Below are 16,161 nucleotides of genomic sequence, written 5' to 3'. Positions count from 1 at the left end.
CCAAAATCCATTGATTAGAGGCCCCTCTGGGAGTTAATGGGGCAAGTGTGGGGGCAAAAGGAAAATAAAGGATGCAATATCCATTTCCCACCACCAATTCGCTGGCCCAGGCTTGTCTCACAAGCTTTGCGATTAATCATGCTCCTTCACCTACTCTTTGTTTACATTTGACAGAGTCCCACTGAACAGAAAATAGCTAAAGTAGCAAGGAGAAGCAAATTTGGCAGAGCTCTTCAATTAGAAGCTAATGATTAAATTCATTTGGTATTCTTTGCGCCATAATGACATTATTTATAAGAAATTCTTTTGGTGAGAATGTAGCTGCCTTTTACACTTCCAGCAACATTTCTCATCCATTATCACTAAATAATCTTTAGTTCTTGTAAATCCCTTAGCAAAGTCTTCTTATAAAAGAACTTAAAAAGGAATAAAACCTCTGAGATATTACAGGGTTCTTGCTGTGTACCTCCCATAGACTTGGATGAGAACTGCTCAGCTTAAACCCTGTACATTGCTTTGAAGATCCAATTCATGTGTCCATAATTCAGGAGGCGAGAAAAAAAAAGACAGCTATAAATATTTGCAACAGAGCTAACATCTGCACTGGTTTGTGGTATTTTTGGGGTGGAAAAAATAGGAGAGTAAAACTCTGAGGTTTTTTTGCAGCCCCCTTTTTGGGGAGAATATCAGTCTATCTCTTGGGTGCAAGGAATTAGAATTTACTTTGGAGAGCGTGGATTGGGCAGAACTGGAAGACTAGGGTGGGGATGGAAACGAGAAGAAGAGAAAGTAAATAATGTTTGACATCTAAATTTTATTATTAAGAAGCCACTTATATGTTTGTTCATATATGCCTCGAAATGTTGCCTTTTTTCCCCAAAAGGGCATGGATGAACACCTGTCACACGCCGCTTTCTGCAGCTGCCAGTGATTTCAGCTTCCCAAGGTATGGTCTTGCAGCTGCCAGATGAGCGACTTTCATGATTGCAGAGTTTCCTATTTTTAGTCAGACTTGCAGGAAATTGCGGGCATCTCTGTTTTATTTACTTGGTTTTAAAATGTTTCCTGCATGAGTTTCTTTTTACAGCAGAGAAAATAAATTGTAGACAATATTATCTGTGGACTTCAAAAACATTCTCCGTTGGGCAATGAGCTCCTCTTTTTACAGTCTGTAATGTAGGTCTTGAATGTTTAAAAAAGTCCTGAGTTTCTCACCATCAGTTTCTATAAGTGATTTTTCTTTATTTCAGAAGTGAAAGAAATAATCTAATAAATGGAGTTTTACTGGGTATATGTTGAGTAGTACTGCTTTCTGCTGCAGCACCAGTATGGTCAGGAAAGAGCAAGATAACTTCCTCTCCACTCCACCATGCTGAGTAAATTCTCATAATGCCGACTCAGCAAATGAAGGCTCAGGGTCAAGATTGTTAATTACTATATTTTATCTAATCTATGAGGCTGCTAAAAAAGAAAAAAAAAACCTGCCAATTAATTCTGATGCCCCATCAATTGAATGACTGATTTCAGTGTTGAATGTAACAAAGTGTGTATCTTTGAATTGAAGAAAAGTCGTAATTAGTCTACAATTATTTCCTGAGCAGTTTGTGTGCCTGCCCCTTGGATGCTACAGTGGAAATATGAGACATGGCCCTGGTGTCAGGGAAAGTATGAGGAGATAAGACTATCACACATGGACCTAAAAGACAAACAGCTGCCCAAATATAATGAACAAAACTGAATGCCATGAGACTGCAGAGAAAGCAGAGGTGGGAGTCGGGAGAAAATCTCAGGAGAGTAATTTAGAGGAACAATACAAACTGCATCTTAAGGATAGTCCTATGGGTAGAGGAGAACATTCTAGGGAAAGACAAAAGCTCTAATAACAGGGGAAATGACAGGCAAAGATGTAGTGTGGACAGGCTCCAAAAGCAAGCTACCTGAATTCAAATCTCAGCTCAGCCTTGCTTTAACCTCTTCCTGCTTCAGTTCACCCATTTGTTGAAGGGAATTAAATTTATTACTGTGGTTATGTTACTTTATGAACAACAGGTAATTAATAGGAAATAACTCAAAAAGTAATAACAATGGCATGCGTAGAGGAGAAAAAAACACTTTTCTGCCACTCTCTTAGGTTCAGTTCCTAGGGTCTGTGAATTAAACTGACAAAAGACAGAATAATAGGAGAAAAGGCCTACACTCTTTATCGATGTTAACATGTTTGCATAAACAGAGGTTTCACAGAACAGAAGTAAAAATCCAAAGAAGTGGTTTGACTTAGGGGTTTGTATACCATTTTTACAAAGGGTGATAAATTGTGGAAAAGTATCTAGACAAAGGAAAAGGGGTTGGGCTTCTAGGGCCAATAAATTGTGGGAAAGTGACTAGGAAATATATTGAGAGGAGTAACAAAAAGTAAGGGTTATTTTAGGAAGATCTGTTAATGGACACTCTTTTCAGTGCTGACTTTCCACCTCTGGGGACGAGGGTCATTTTCCTCATTGTGGTACAGAAAAAGCAGGAGGATTCATGCTACCTTCACAAGGGGAAAATTAGGCCTTGCTTCTAGGAAGAAAACTTTTCCTTTATGTGTTTATTCTAATTGTCTTGAGTAAAAATAATCAATATGCCAAAGTTGCATATTTGGGGGTATTATATCCTGGTCCCTTTCACATATAAATGACTTAAGTGACTGGAACATGAAGGTAGAGGAAGAGAACCTGGAAGAAAGAATTGTTGTTGGATATTTGGAATGGTGAAGCTGCATTGACGTCTATACTATTCCTTAAACACAGGAACACATCGCAGCACCAGGGCCTTTGCATAAGCTAATTCCCTGGCCTAGAATGCTCCTTCTTTAGCTGGCCATCTGACTTGCTCCTTTATATTTCCTTCTGGCCTTTGTTGAAATGAGGTGCAATCTTTTTTTTTTTTTTTTTTCTGAGACACATTCTTACTCTGTTGCCCAGGCTGGAGTGCAATGGCATGATCTTGGCTCACTGCAACCTCTGCCTCCTGGGTTCAAGTAAGTCTCATGCCTCTACCTCCCAAGTAGCTGGGATTACAAGTGCCCACCACCACATCTAGATAATTTTTGTATTTTTAGTAGAGACAGGGTTTCACCGTGTTAGCCAGGCTGGCCTCAAACTCCTGACCTGAAGTGATCTGCCCACCTCAGCCTCCCAAAGTGCTGGGATTACAGATGTGTGCCACTGCGCCTGGCCTGGCCTGTTGAAACACAATCTGATCAGTGAGGCCTTCTCTGACCACCCTATATGAAATGGTACCACTATCTCTGCTCTGCTACTTTCCATTTCCCTTATCATACTTAAAAAAATAGCTCTTGTTAAATAAATATTTTATATGTATATTTATTTGGTTGAGGGTGTGTGTGTGCGTATATATATGTTTGTGTGTTATTATTCTCCAACAACTAGAATGGATTAAGAAGGCAGGGCTTAGATGGATAAGAATAATAGGAAAGAACAAGTCTTCAAGGCTGAAAGACTTGGAATATCTGTATTAATAAAACACCAATGGATTCCACTGCCTCTGATATATAGTTTACTTTTAAATAACAACAGCAAAAACTGTGGAGCCACTTGAAGTTAGAGAGTATACCAATTTTTGTAACCTCAGTACCTGCTCATATCCTATTCTATGAGTGAATGAAGAAGCAGCATCTCCCTAGATGGAGATGTCTCCGTGGGAGAGAAACACATTCTCCTGGCTCATTAATTGAAATCATGGCTCAGAGAGTTTGGGATTATTCACTGTGTTAGACCAAATAATGGCCCCTCACGGTATCCAGGTTCCAAATTCTGGAAAATGTGAATGTTACCTTATAGGCAAAAAGGACTTTGCAGATGTAAATTAAAGATTTTTGAGATAAGGAGATTATGCTAGATTATCTGGGGTGGACTCTAAATGAAATCACAAGTGTTCTTACAAGGGGGCAGTAGGAGATTTGACTATAAAAGAAGAAGTCAATGTGATGACGAAAGCAAGATGCTATATCGCCGGCTTTGAGGATGGAGGAAGAGGCCAGGTGCTAAGAAATGCAAAGAATGCAGTTCTAGAGAATGGAAGGAAGAGACGGAAATGGATTTTCCCCTAGAGCCTCAGCAGTGTGCCTGGCCCTGAGCTTCTGATCTCCAGAGTTGTAAGAGAATAAATGTGTGTTGTTTTAAGCCACAATTGGTAGTCAATACTAATTTGTTACAGTGGCTATAGGAAGCTAATACACTCACCACATTGCTTTGGTGTTACTTCATAGACATCATACTCAGTGTGCATTTGTTCAGGCAGTCATAGTTCAAGATAACACACCTAGCTGTCTTAATGAGGAAGTTTCAAATTTTGTGAAGGCTTAAAGTGCAACTTCATTTTACACTTCCCTTCATCAAAATGTTCAATCACTGGCTATAAATAGTGGTTCTCATTGTTTTTCAGCTTGTCCTACTTTTAGGACAAAAGGCAATGTGAACCAACCAATGAGAATTATCTGAGGACCTACTATGTGTTGGTATTTGAGGTATAAAGGAGTTTTTGACCAGTTAGTCTAACCTGTATTACACTGGTAATGGAATTGGGATGTGAAGAACTCATTTAAAAAGTACATAAAGAAAGCTTTGAAAAAGAAAATGCTACACATATAAATGTATTTTTATTGGCTAATATTGTGTCAGGCCCATGTACAGAATCAATAAATATAATATTTAAATGACACAAGTTCTGTTGTTAAGATGTTTACAACTAGGGAAAAATATTTACATGGGAAATAATAGAGTTTCTAGATAATAAAATATTTTTCAAAACCCTAACAGTTGAAGCAATATGATCCTGGTGCAGGAATCAACAGATAACTGGAATGTCACAAACCTCTAAGAATAGAATAAGAATTTAATTTATAACGTAAGAAGAATTTCAAATAATGGAGAAAAAACAGATTAGTATGACAAAACCATCTAACATTTTGGGGGGGAATGTTTGGTTCCCTATTACGTACCTTATATCACAATATCTTATCAGGGTTATGGATTTTAAAAAACACATGATACAATAAATTAATAAAAGAGTACAGGTTAATATTTATTTTGGAGTTCAAAAAGTATCTTTTAAAACAGTGCTCAAAATAAAATGCCATAAATTAAAATTTTTTAAAGTTTTATCACGCAAAAAATTAATTTGTTGGTTTGTCCAAAGAGATCATGCATATTCCAAATACAAAGAATCTAAAAACTAATTCAGAAGTGTGAAAGTATTTAGCTATAAGAGGTTCATTGCAATATATATAACGTGTGTGTATATTTCTAGGTATAGACATAGATATGTGCATGTATGTATAAAAATGTAGAAGAGAAACATCAATATATTAACAGTGGTTATATTCTATTAGTAGAATTACAGTAGACTATGTCTATCTATGTACTGAGACATATATATTTCGTTTACTTGTTTATTTGATAATTTAACTCCAGGTAAATGACCACTCCACTATCTCGTTTAATTTTTGGAGCAACAAGCACATCTCTTAACATGGATTGAGGTTTTGGTTTAGTATGAAAATAGAGTAGAATGAACTCTGAAGGGAAGCAGAAAACACTTGGAATTTTCTACTCCTTCCTCAATTTATTGCTAGGGATTTCATTGTTATTTTTAAGGCAGAATAGTTGTAGTGACTAGACAACTGCATATGGGTTATTCTTAAATTCCTTCATTTATTCTGCAAAATGAATTTCAAATTCTGGTGTGTTTAATGTTTAATTTACTATGGGTGATTTAAAATATTTTGTGAGTTGACTTTAGAAACAAATCCTACATATATGCAGTTTCACTGTATAGGTGAGTTTTCTTTCTTTTTTAAAAAACAATTATTTTAGGCTGAGCACAGTCTCTCATGCCTGTAATCCCAGCACCTTGGGAGGTTGAGGCAGGTGGATCAAATGAGGTCAGGAGTTCAAGACTAGCCTGGACAACATGGTGAAACCCCATCTCTACTAAAAATACAAAAGTTAGCTGATCATGGTGGTGCATGTCTGTAATCCCAGCTACTCAGGAAGCTGAGGCAGGAGAATCACTTGAACCCAGGAGGCAGAGGTTGCAGTGAGCTGAGAGCACGTCAGTTTACTCCAGCCTGGGCAAAGAGCAAGGCTCTGTCTCAAAAGAAAAACAAAAACAAAACAAAACGACAAAAAAAAAATGTATTTTAATGTGGAAAAAAAAAAAAACCTACTTTGCTTTTCTTCTTCTTTTTTCTTATTTGTAACATTTGAAGGCTAAAATTGAGAGGCAGAAATAGCACACTCCAGAGGCTGGCCTACAAATGCCTTCCCGCAAAGGAGGATAAAGATGAAGCCCTAGGGTTTTCTTATTGCTAGCGATTCTGCTACAATCACAGTGAAATAATCGGCATATGAGCATAGTGAATAATGAGTATAGTGAATAATGCTCCAAATGTGAGATGAGAATTGGGAAATGAGGGACCAGGTAAGAAGGAGCAAGCAGGAAAGTCCTTGACAGATTCCCATGACTCTGGGAGTTGATCCTGGGAAGGCAGTCCCCAAAATGGAGAAGCCAAGTGGACCTGGAGAATGGCCACTCACAGGAACACTATTCAAATGCCTAGGAGAGCCCAGTATTTCCCAACAAAGTGCCTAGACCCATAGAGTAGCATCTTCTGTTACCAAAACAAGGGGCCTCATGCCAGCAGATTCTCTGGGTGGGAAGCTGGTTGCTCGGAACCTCCCCAGTTATCTGACCATCGGGAGTTGTGCCTGTTCCTGTCCCAGTGCTTGATATGACACACCCGTCTACAATATCCAAGATATTTTTCAGCTCAGAAATTGTGTGTGAGGGCTTGGGAGGACTGGATTCCTACATTGGTGGTGATGAGCATGCCAAATTGAGTAGCTGGAAAGAACTGGGCTGGGTTATGGTTAGCAACACCTCTGACGTGCATTTTCTAACTTATGCAAACGTTACATAAGAAAATCCTTAAGCAATGAGTAAATCACAGAGGAAAATATCTATATATACCTTAAAAACAAACAAACAAAAACTCTCTGCTTCCACCAATAATATTAACCAGATTAAAAGGCACACAGTATAATGGGGGGAAATAATTGCAACCGCTCTACCTTCGTTTCCCCAGATGGCATGAAATGTTTGCTAGAATTCAGACTGACAACAGGGATGATGGTGTGGGAGGCTGTTTGTTTTGGTTAATTGCTGGAATGACTGGGGATTGGCCTTCATTTTCTGAGCACATGAATCCAGAGAGCTTGAAAACTGGGAGGTACTGGAGAGCTTTGCCTTTTCCAGTGGAAGACAGAGACATACCAGGATACTGTCTGATGAAGATCTGATCCTACTGGGCCAAAAAGGAGAACTCACTAGCTGAGACTGAGTACAATGAGAAATTGAGGAGGAGGAGGAGTATAGTCTGATTGATTTGTTATTGATGTAAACTAGACTGAAGACTTTATTTATAGGACTCTGTGAATTGTATAATAGGATGAGTTAATGTGTCCAAATTTAATGTGCTTTATTTAGGCGTATTTTGAGACTTTTAGTGAAATATGTTGAATAAGATAAATGACCATAATTTGAAATAGAAAATAATAAATATTATGGAGGCAAAGTATACGATAATATTAAGTGGTTATCTGGGTACTAAGATTAGGAGTGACTTTTCTTTTTTTTTTTTTGAGACGGAGTCTCGCTCTGTCACCCAGGCTGGAGTGCTGTGGCCGGATCTCAGCTCACTGCAAGCTCCGCCTCCCGGGTTCACGCCATTCTCCTGTCTCAGCCTCCCGAGTAGCTGGGACTACAGGCGCTGCCACCTCGCCCGGCTAGTTTTTTGTATTTTTTAGTAGAGACGGGGTTTCACCGTGTTAGCCAGGATGGTCTCGATCTCCTGACCTCGTGATCCGCCAGTCTCGGCCTCCCAAAGTGCTGGGATTACAGGCTTGAGCCACCGCGCCCGGCCAGGAGTGACTTTTTATTGTCATATGTGCTTTTCTCTTTTTCTCTTTTTTTTTTTTTTCAGATTCCTCAATGTGCAAACATTTTATAATACAAGCAAATAATTGTTTTAAAAATTTAAAAACTAACTAACCCACAGCACTGCAGCACATCTATAGTTTTCCTGTATTGTTAGGACAGTGCAAAAGTAATTGCGGTTTTTGCCATTGAAAGGAAGGCAAAAACCACAATTACTTTTGTGCCAACTTAATACTTGCCATCATTTAAAGGTTGTTATATTATTCTATGCTTAAACTGCATCTGTTTGCTCAATGGGGAATATTATTTGTTGGAAAATTGTTTTATGTATACTGTGATACAATCTGAAAAACATAAGCCTCATAAACTGCCAACTTTTTATGTTTTTCCTCATTGCATTTCTTCTGCATGGAGTAGTGACCTTGTCTTGGTGCTAGTTCTTTCATACTGCCAGGTTGAGTAATTTACCCAAGACAAGAGAACAAAAAGAGTAAAGTGGAAATAAAGAAAATTTGAAGCAAGTAAAAACTTTTTAAATGTTACAGACAAATCTTGATCTCATTTGAGGGCTACCGAATCAATGTTATCCTTTGCCTTTTAATAGAACACATGGAAAGAGAAGCTTCCACTCTCTCCCCCTACCTACAGGACCATGCCTATACCAAAGTTGTGACTATAGGAATTCAATTTTTTTTCTCTTTTGCTTCCAGGAAGTGCATTTGTACTAGATGACTGTAGCATAACAAAGGTTACCCTAGAAGCTGGTAAATAATTTATATGAAAGAATTTGTGGAATTTTGTTGTTCCCTGATTTTCTTGTTGAAAGAGAGAGCAAAACAAGCAAAAGCCCTAAAATCTCTTTGAAATGAATGTTGGAACAGGTTCCAACTTTCAAAACAACCACCACCGTAAGGCAGTGTGCTCCTGTGGTTTGGTCTGTGGCGAAGTTGCCAAAACTCACCAGCCTGTGGCTTCATTGTTCTCTGCTAAGGAGAGACTGAAAGAATGAAGTGAGCTTTTTGAAATTCCCTTGCTTGTTTTCACAGTTATTTTCCAGTCAGTGTGTTCTTCCAACTTGGCCACAACATACCCTTGTTTCTAGAAATGGGGTTAGCTCTCTCAAGGGCTTACCATAAAATAGAATGTAGCACATCTTTGGCTGGCCTCTCTGGGTTGCTATTACGAATGAAGCCTTCCATGTTTTATGCAGAGTTTTCTGATTTTCAGAGAAATTTTAGGTCTTCTGTCTCACTAAGATGAGATAATGAGGACATGAATGTTGCTACCCTTCATTTAACAGGTGAAAAAAACTCTGAAGTTTCTAGAACTTCTATAGGATATTGTTGCTTGGGCCCTTCAGGCATCCAGATCCCCCTTCCTTTTACTTGGTCTGCCTCTGGGAGGCCCCAAACTATGGCTAATATCCTCCCTCTCTCTGCACTGGTACAGTTATAGGCACATGGAGTAGTCTCCCCCAGTAGGATGCTGTCTCCTGGGACATTGTATCTTGAGTGTGACCCAAAGACAAGGGGACAGAATATATTTAATGTTGTCCCCAATTCCTCTCTTTTCATTCTCTCTCTCTCTCTCTCTCTCTCTCTGTCTGGGTCCTCTTTCACTGGACTTTTTAAAAAAATCATTACTTATAGTGAACATTCATCGACATGCAGAGAAGTGTTATATTTAAAGTTTAACCTGACCAGGCACAGTGGCTCATGCCTGTAATCCCAACACTTTGATAGGCCAAGGTGGGTGGATCACTTGGGCCCAGGAGTTCGAGATCAGCCTGGGCAACATGATGAAACCCCATCTCTACAAAAAAATGCAAAAATTAGCCAAGCGTGATGGCATGCTCCTGTGGTCCCAGCTACTAGGGAGGCTGAGGTGGGAGGATCACCTGAATCTGGGGAGGTCAAGGCTGCCATGATCACGCCACTGCACTCAACCTGAGCGACAGTGAGACTGTCTCAAAAACAATATTTTTTAAGTTTAACCAAATATTTTAAAGCAAACACACATATAACCACTATCCCAGTGAAGAAATAATCCTTTGCCAGCCCCCAGAGGTTCATGTTATACCCTTTCCAGTCTGCAATGTCCTCCTTCCCCAGGGTAACCATTAATCTGATGTGTAGTAATCACTCTCTTGCTAACTTTTAATTTTATCATCCAGATATGAATCCACAAACATTATGGTTTAGTTTTGTCAAATTTGGAATGAAATCAGACACTGTGTATTCATTTTTGTCTGGCTTCTTTCACTCAGCCTTTTATTTGCGAATTTTATCTGTGTGGTTGGGTAAATCCATAGTTCATTTATTTTCATTGCTAAGTAGTATTCTATTGAATGAGTCTAACATGATCTGTTCATCTATTCTACTACTGAATGTTATCTGGGGTGTTTAGGCTGTTATAAACAATGCTGGTATGAACAGTCTTGTACATTTTATCTTGATGCCCATGGACACAAATTTATCTAGGGTATCTATGGCCAAGAATGGAATCAATGGATCATAAGTTTTACATATATTTAACCTTACCATGTGATGCCAGTGTTTTCCAAAGCAGTTGTTCCAATTAACACTACCACCAGCAGCAAATGTGTATTCCCATCATTGCATATCCTCACCAATACTTGAAATAGTTGTATTATTTTTAATGGTATCATATGATTCCTACATTTGTAACTATCTGATTGGCATGAAATGAAAGTGAGTTAGAATACTTTCCTCACAATCTCACAAGTAGAGGGTAGTGTAGTGGTAGGAGTGCTGTCTTTGATTTAGTCTGTTCGAGTTGAAATCCCAGTTTACTGCTTAGCTGTCTGACCACAGGTAAGTTACCTAACCTCTTTGTGTTTCATTTCTCACATCTGTCAAATTGGATAATAATAATGCCAAACCTCATAGAGTTATTGTAAAGTTTAAGTGATTTAATAAACCTAAAACATTTAGAACAATGCTTGGCACATAATGAGTCCTATATATGTCTTTGTCATTGTCATTATTACGGTAAAAGCAAAAGAATGTCTAGGATCAGGTGTTGCTAAAGAATAGTATGCTGATGTATTGGAAGGAAAAAGTGGTTATTTATTCATTCATTGATTTATTAATTAACAAATATTAAAGAACTATAGAGTGTGAAATTGATAAGAGATGTAGTTTGCCCCTCAGAAGTCTCATAATTTAGGGGGACAGGAAGATATTCAAACAAGTACCAACAAACTCAAAATGGTACTATAATAGTTTTATATACATGGAAGGGAAAACTATTATTGAAGCTTGGGAACAAGGAGTTGGAACAAAGAAGACTTTATATTAGTTATAGCAATTGAGATGGTCTTCACAGTTTGAATAGGAATTCAGCAAATAGAAATATGAGGGAAAGAACATTCTAAAATGCAGTAAAAGCCTGAGGAAAAAACTACAGAGGCATGATAGTAAAGAGCCTATCTTTTTTAAAAGTTAGAAGCGAGGCACCACAGCACATGCCTATATTCCCAGCTACTCCAGATGCAGAGGCACGAGGATCCCCTGAACCCAGGAGTTCAAGTCCATCCTGGGCAACATAACAAGACACTGTCTGAAAAAAATAAAAATAAAAGAATTAGAAAGTGGAAGAAAATTAGACTAAGTTTAGATTGTAAAGGGATTCTGTGTAATGTTAAAAAGTTTGTAAGTTATTCTTTACCTGATAGGGAGTTGCTAGAGGTGGTTTTGTTGTTGTTGTTTGTTTGTTATTTTGGGGGGTTTGTTTTGAAGGTGTCTCACTCTGTCCTTCAGGCTGGAGTGCAGTGGTACCATCCCAGCTAACTGCAACCTCTGCCTCCCGGGTTCAAGACATTCTTGTGCCTCAGTTTCCTGAGTAGCTGGGACTACAGAGGTGCACTACCACGCCCAGTTAATTTTTGTATTTTTAGTAGAGATGGGGTTTTACCATTTTGGCCGGGCTGATCTCGAACTCCTGACCTTAGGTGATCCACTCACCTCGGCCTCCCAAAATGCTGGGATTACAGGCGCGAGCTATTGCACCTGGCCTCGCTAGAGGTTTTAATCAGAGGAGTAGCCTAGAACTTTATGACAGAGTAATAAGTCATCATATATATAGTAGCTTGGAAGGGGTGGCTCAAGCCTGTAATCCCAGCACTTTGGGAGGCCGAGACGGGCGGATCACGAGGTCAGGAGATCGAGACCATCCTGGCTAATACGGTGAAACCCTGTCTCTACTTAAAAAAAATACAAAAAAAACTAGCCGGGCGAGGTGGCGGGCGCCTGTAGTCCCAGCTACTCGGGAGGCTGAGGCAGGAGAATGGCATAAACCCGGGAGGCGGAGCTTGCAGTGAGCTGAGATCCGGCCACTGGCACTCCAGCCTGGGTGGCAGAGCAAGACTCCGTCTCAAAAAAAAAAAAGAAAAAGAAAAAAGGTATCCTACTATATGTGAGTTTCTACTAGGGGATAAGGATCAAGTGTACTTTGTCTGTGCTGGCTCCATTTGCAGACATGGCTCTCCAGTTGTAAGACTCCTGTATTAACTCTAGATCTTCCATACTCTTATCTTTGAATCCTTGAGAAAAGAAAGAGTTTCTCTTCCAAACAGCTAAACTGCTACTGGTTTACCAGAGTGTAAATACTTAGAAGATGGGCTGCCAAACAAGAGTTGCCCCTTTACAATGGGGAGATCATTTAGGAGGTGATTAAACAGATGGGGCAATAAGGTGCTAGAAAAATTAAATGAAAAGAAGGGGATGAATAGCAAATATGATCAGATTTGACAATTGATGTGATATGTGGGGAGCCATGAGAAAGGACAAGAAGGCTTAAGATGATTTCAAGAGTGAAGGCCAGAACATTAGGGAGGATGATGATGTAATTTTCTGAGATAAGAAACACAGGCGGAGGAACAGGTTTGGGGGCCAGATGAGTTTCGTTTGCTGAGTTTGTAACCCTGGCAATCTATCTCTGTGGAAAGTTTGACCAGGCAGATGGATGAACAGGTCTGTAGGAGGCACAATACCCTGTACACAGTTTCCCCATAAATGTTTATTAAATACAAAATAAACAAAGATGAAACCAATTTCCATGTTAGCATTCCCACAGTGATATTTACTGGTTGGGTCCTTGCCGAAGTGAGGCTTGAATAGTTCCAACTTAAAAATAATTGCTTACCACTTCCGTGCCCTCCCATATGGTCTCCTTCTAGTTCCTAATGCAATTTTTTGAAAAAATAACTAAGATTTTGAAAAAGAAAAGCACCATTCAAACACATTGTCATTCTTGCCCTAATGTTATTAATTATCAGAAAGGTAGGACTTATCAAAAGCATTTTCAACCGTGTGCAGTGGCACACAGACTGGCAAGGGTCCTTAACTTAGCTTTGCAGTGAACACGCTTTGCAGCCTCATTGTGCTGGGGCTACTGCAATCCTCTGTCAGTCTCATACTTCAAAGATTTTGTCTTCTTGTCATATTATGTTAGATATGGGTTCCCATTTTTGATTCTGGAAATATGCTTGGTATAAATGTAGGTGTCCAAATATAAGGTAGCTTGCATTCTTTTTTCTGGCCCTCAAGTTACATTCTAAAGGCATCTCCAACAAAATACATCTCATTCCAATTTGAAAGTATTTTGAGCCTGACAAATTCAATCCTCAGACTGCATTCCATGAATTCATGCCACCTCCCACCCCATCCTCTTTCCCATTATTGTATTATCTGTATGTTTGTCTCCTACATTGACTTATCAATCCCTTAGATGGAAGGCTGAGCTCTGCTCATTTTGGGGTCCCTTAGTCCAGTGAAGTGCTTTGCATGGGAGTTTCTCAAAGCACATGGGGAATAGACTGGAAAAACAATTGTTTATCTGGTCTGGTCTGCTATGACAGCTTCATGCTGAATGCTTCTTGCTTCTGTTTGCCTGGTGTAGTGGGGCAGTAGCTTTGCCCAGACCCATTAGAAGTTGAGATGATTTACTGGGTAGGGTAAAACAATGTCATACATTTTCTCCTAGTAATAAAGCCGGTCTGGCCATAATTTTTCTCAATTGGACTCTGTTTGAAAGATTCTCTGCTAGTGTTTCCTTTTTTAAGTTTTCAAGAAAGAGGTTCTCTTTCACCCCCAACCCTACTCATCTTAGCCAGGTGCCAGAACACCACAACATGGGAATGTCTGACTCATCCTCACAAAAGTGGAACTGTATAATAGGACACATTCTTCTCTGACTAATTTCTTCTTCTCAGCACATGTTGACTCATTAGAAATTGTGAGAAGAAATTTAGCAAAAGTCATTGGCTTTTATTGCTTCCTTTGCAGAAAAGTTTTTTTCTTTATAACACATTAATTTGCATGCTGGGTGCCATATAATTCCACACTCGCTTTAAGAGCACCTACTAGGAAAAAGGCAAAGGGAAGTGCTTCCTTTGGAAGTCATAAAAATTAAGAAACTAGGGGGAAAATCTTAGCAGATTTTTATGGCTACAAATACAGGAATTTGGTAAGAATGAGGGAGACCTTTGAAGAAAAATAAGGGACAGACTTCCATGTAGAGGAAACCTTGCAAATGAACATTGAGCTGGGGAGTGAAGAATGGCAGGCACTTCTTAGAACATGGAGATGGAGGGCCAGGTGTGATGGCTCATGCCTGGCCTGTAATCCCAGCACTTTGGGAGGCCGAGGGAAGTGGATCACCTGAGGTCAGGAGTTCAAGACCAGTCTGGCCAACATGGTAAAACCCATCTTTACTAAAAAGATACAAAAATTAGCTGGGCATGGTGGTGTGCACCTGTAGTCCCAGCTACTTGGGAGGCTGGGAAACTGCACACTGCACATGGTTGAAAATGTTTTTGATAAGTCCTACCTCTCTGATAATTAATAATATTAGGGCAACATTAGAGGTGGGAGAATCATTTGAACCCAGGAGGCAGAGGCTGCAGTGAGCCTAGATGGTGCCACTGCACTCCAGCCTGGGCAACAAAGTGAGACTCCATCTCAAATAAATAGATTAACTAATTAATTAAAAAAGAACATGGAGATGGAATAAGGATGTTTGCTCCTCAGTGGTCTCTTTCAGGGTGCTGCAGAATGAAGGCATTCTTCCTCATCTCAAAGGCAACAATTCTGGTCATTGAGCCGTTTTCTCATAATTTTGATAACTTATCGTCTGTTGTGTTTTGCTTCTAAGATAGGACAGGTGTTCCCAGTAGGGGCAGAGGCAGGATTATGGAAACATTTTCCTCAGGGTCCACTCATCTCTTTAAGGTTCATCTCAAATTCTACTTATTTTTTTGAATATCTCTCAGATTACTCCAAAAAGTCTCTCTTTCCTACAGGTATTCCCATGGTGTTCTTTTAAATCTCTGATATTTATTGTCACACAATAGCCATCCCCAAGTTGAGGGCTTAAAGGAAAAACATTTTCTTGCTCATTATTTTGTGTGTCAGGAATTTAAGCAGGGCTCAGCAGGGATGGCTTATTTCTGCTCTGCGAGGTAACGGGTGGGAGTGGCTCCACTGGGGTTGGAGGATCCAAGACTTTTTTTTTTTTTTTTTTGAGACGGAGTCTTGTTCGGTCGCCCAGGCTAGAGTGCAGTGACGCAATCTCGGCTCACTGCAAGCTCTGCCTCCTGGGTCCAGGCCATTCTCCCGCCTCAGTCTCCTGAGTAGCTGGGACTACAGGCGCCCACCACCACACCCGGCTAATTTTTTGCATTTTTAGTTGATCCCATGTCTGATGCTTCAGCTGGAGAGGCTGTGATCTTTGGAGGATGGCAAAGAATCACTTTCTAGAAGGGTAGTTCAACTTCTTTTCAGAGTAACTCAAGGCTCCAACAGAGTAAAACTGGAAGTTCTTAGGTCTCTTAAGAAGTAGGTACTGAACTGACATGATGGCACTTCCATGGCATCCTATGGGCCAAAACAAGTCACATGGGCAGCCTAGATTCAAAGAGAGGAGAAATGGATATGACATCTTGACGGAAGGAGTGTCATGCCCAGATGGGGAAAAATAAATTGTTAGTGGCCATCTTTGCTGACAGCCCACTACAACTTCCTTTGTGTCTCTGTGGTACTCTTGTTCCTAATATTCTCTTATTATTTGTCAGCCTACACTATCATTCTGTGAGCTTCTCAAAAGGCAAAGTCAAAGTCGTATCCTTTGCAGTGTCCT

The sequence above is a fragment of the Trachypithecus francoisi genome, unplaced genomic scaffold, assembly GCF_009764315.1.
Source record: "Trachypithecus francoisi isolate TF-2019V2 unplaced genomic scaffold, Tfra_2.0 Lachesis_group16, whole genome shotgun sequence".
NCBI lineage: Eukaryota > Metazoa > Chordata > Mammalia > Primates > Cercopithecidae > Trachypithecus > Trachypithecus francoisi.
Note: the sequence above shows the minus strand (reverse complement) of the source record.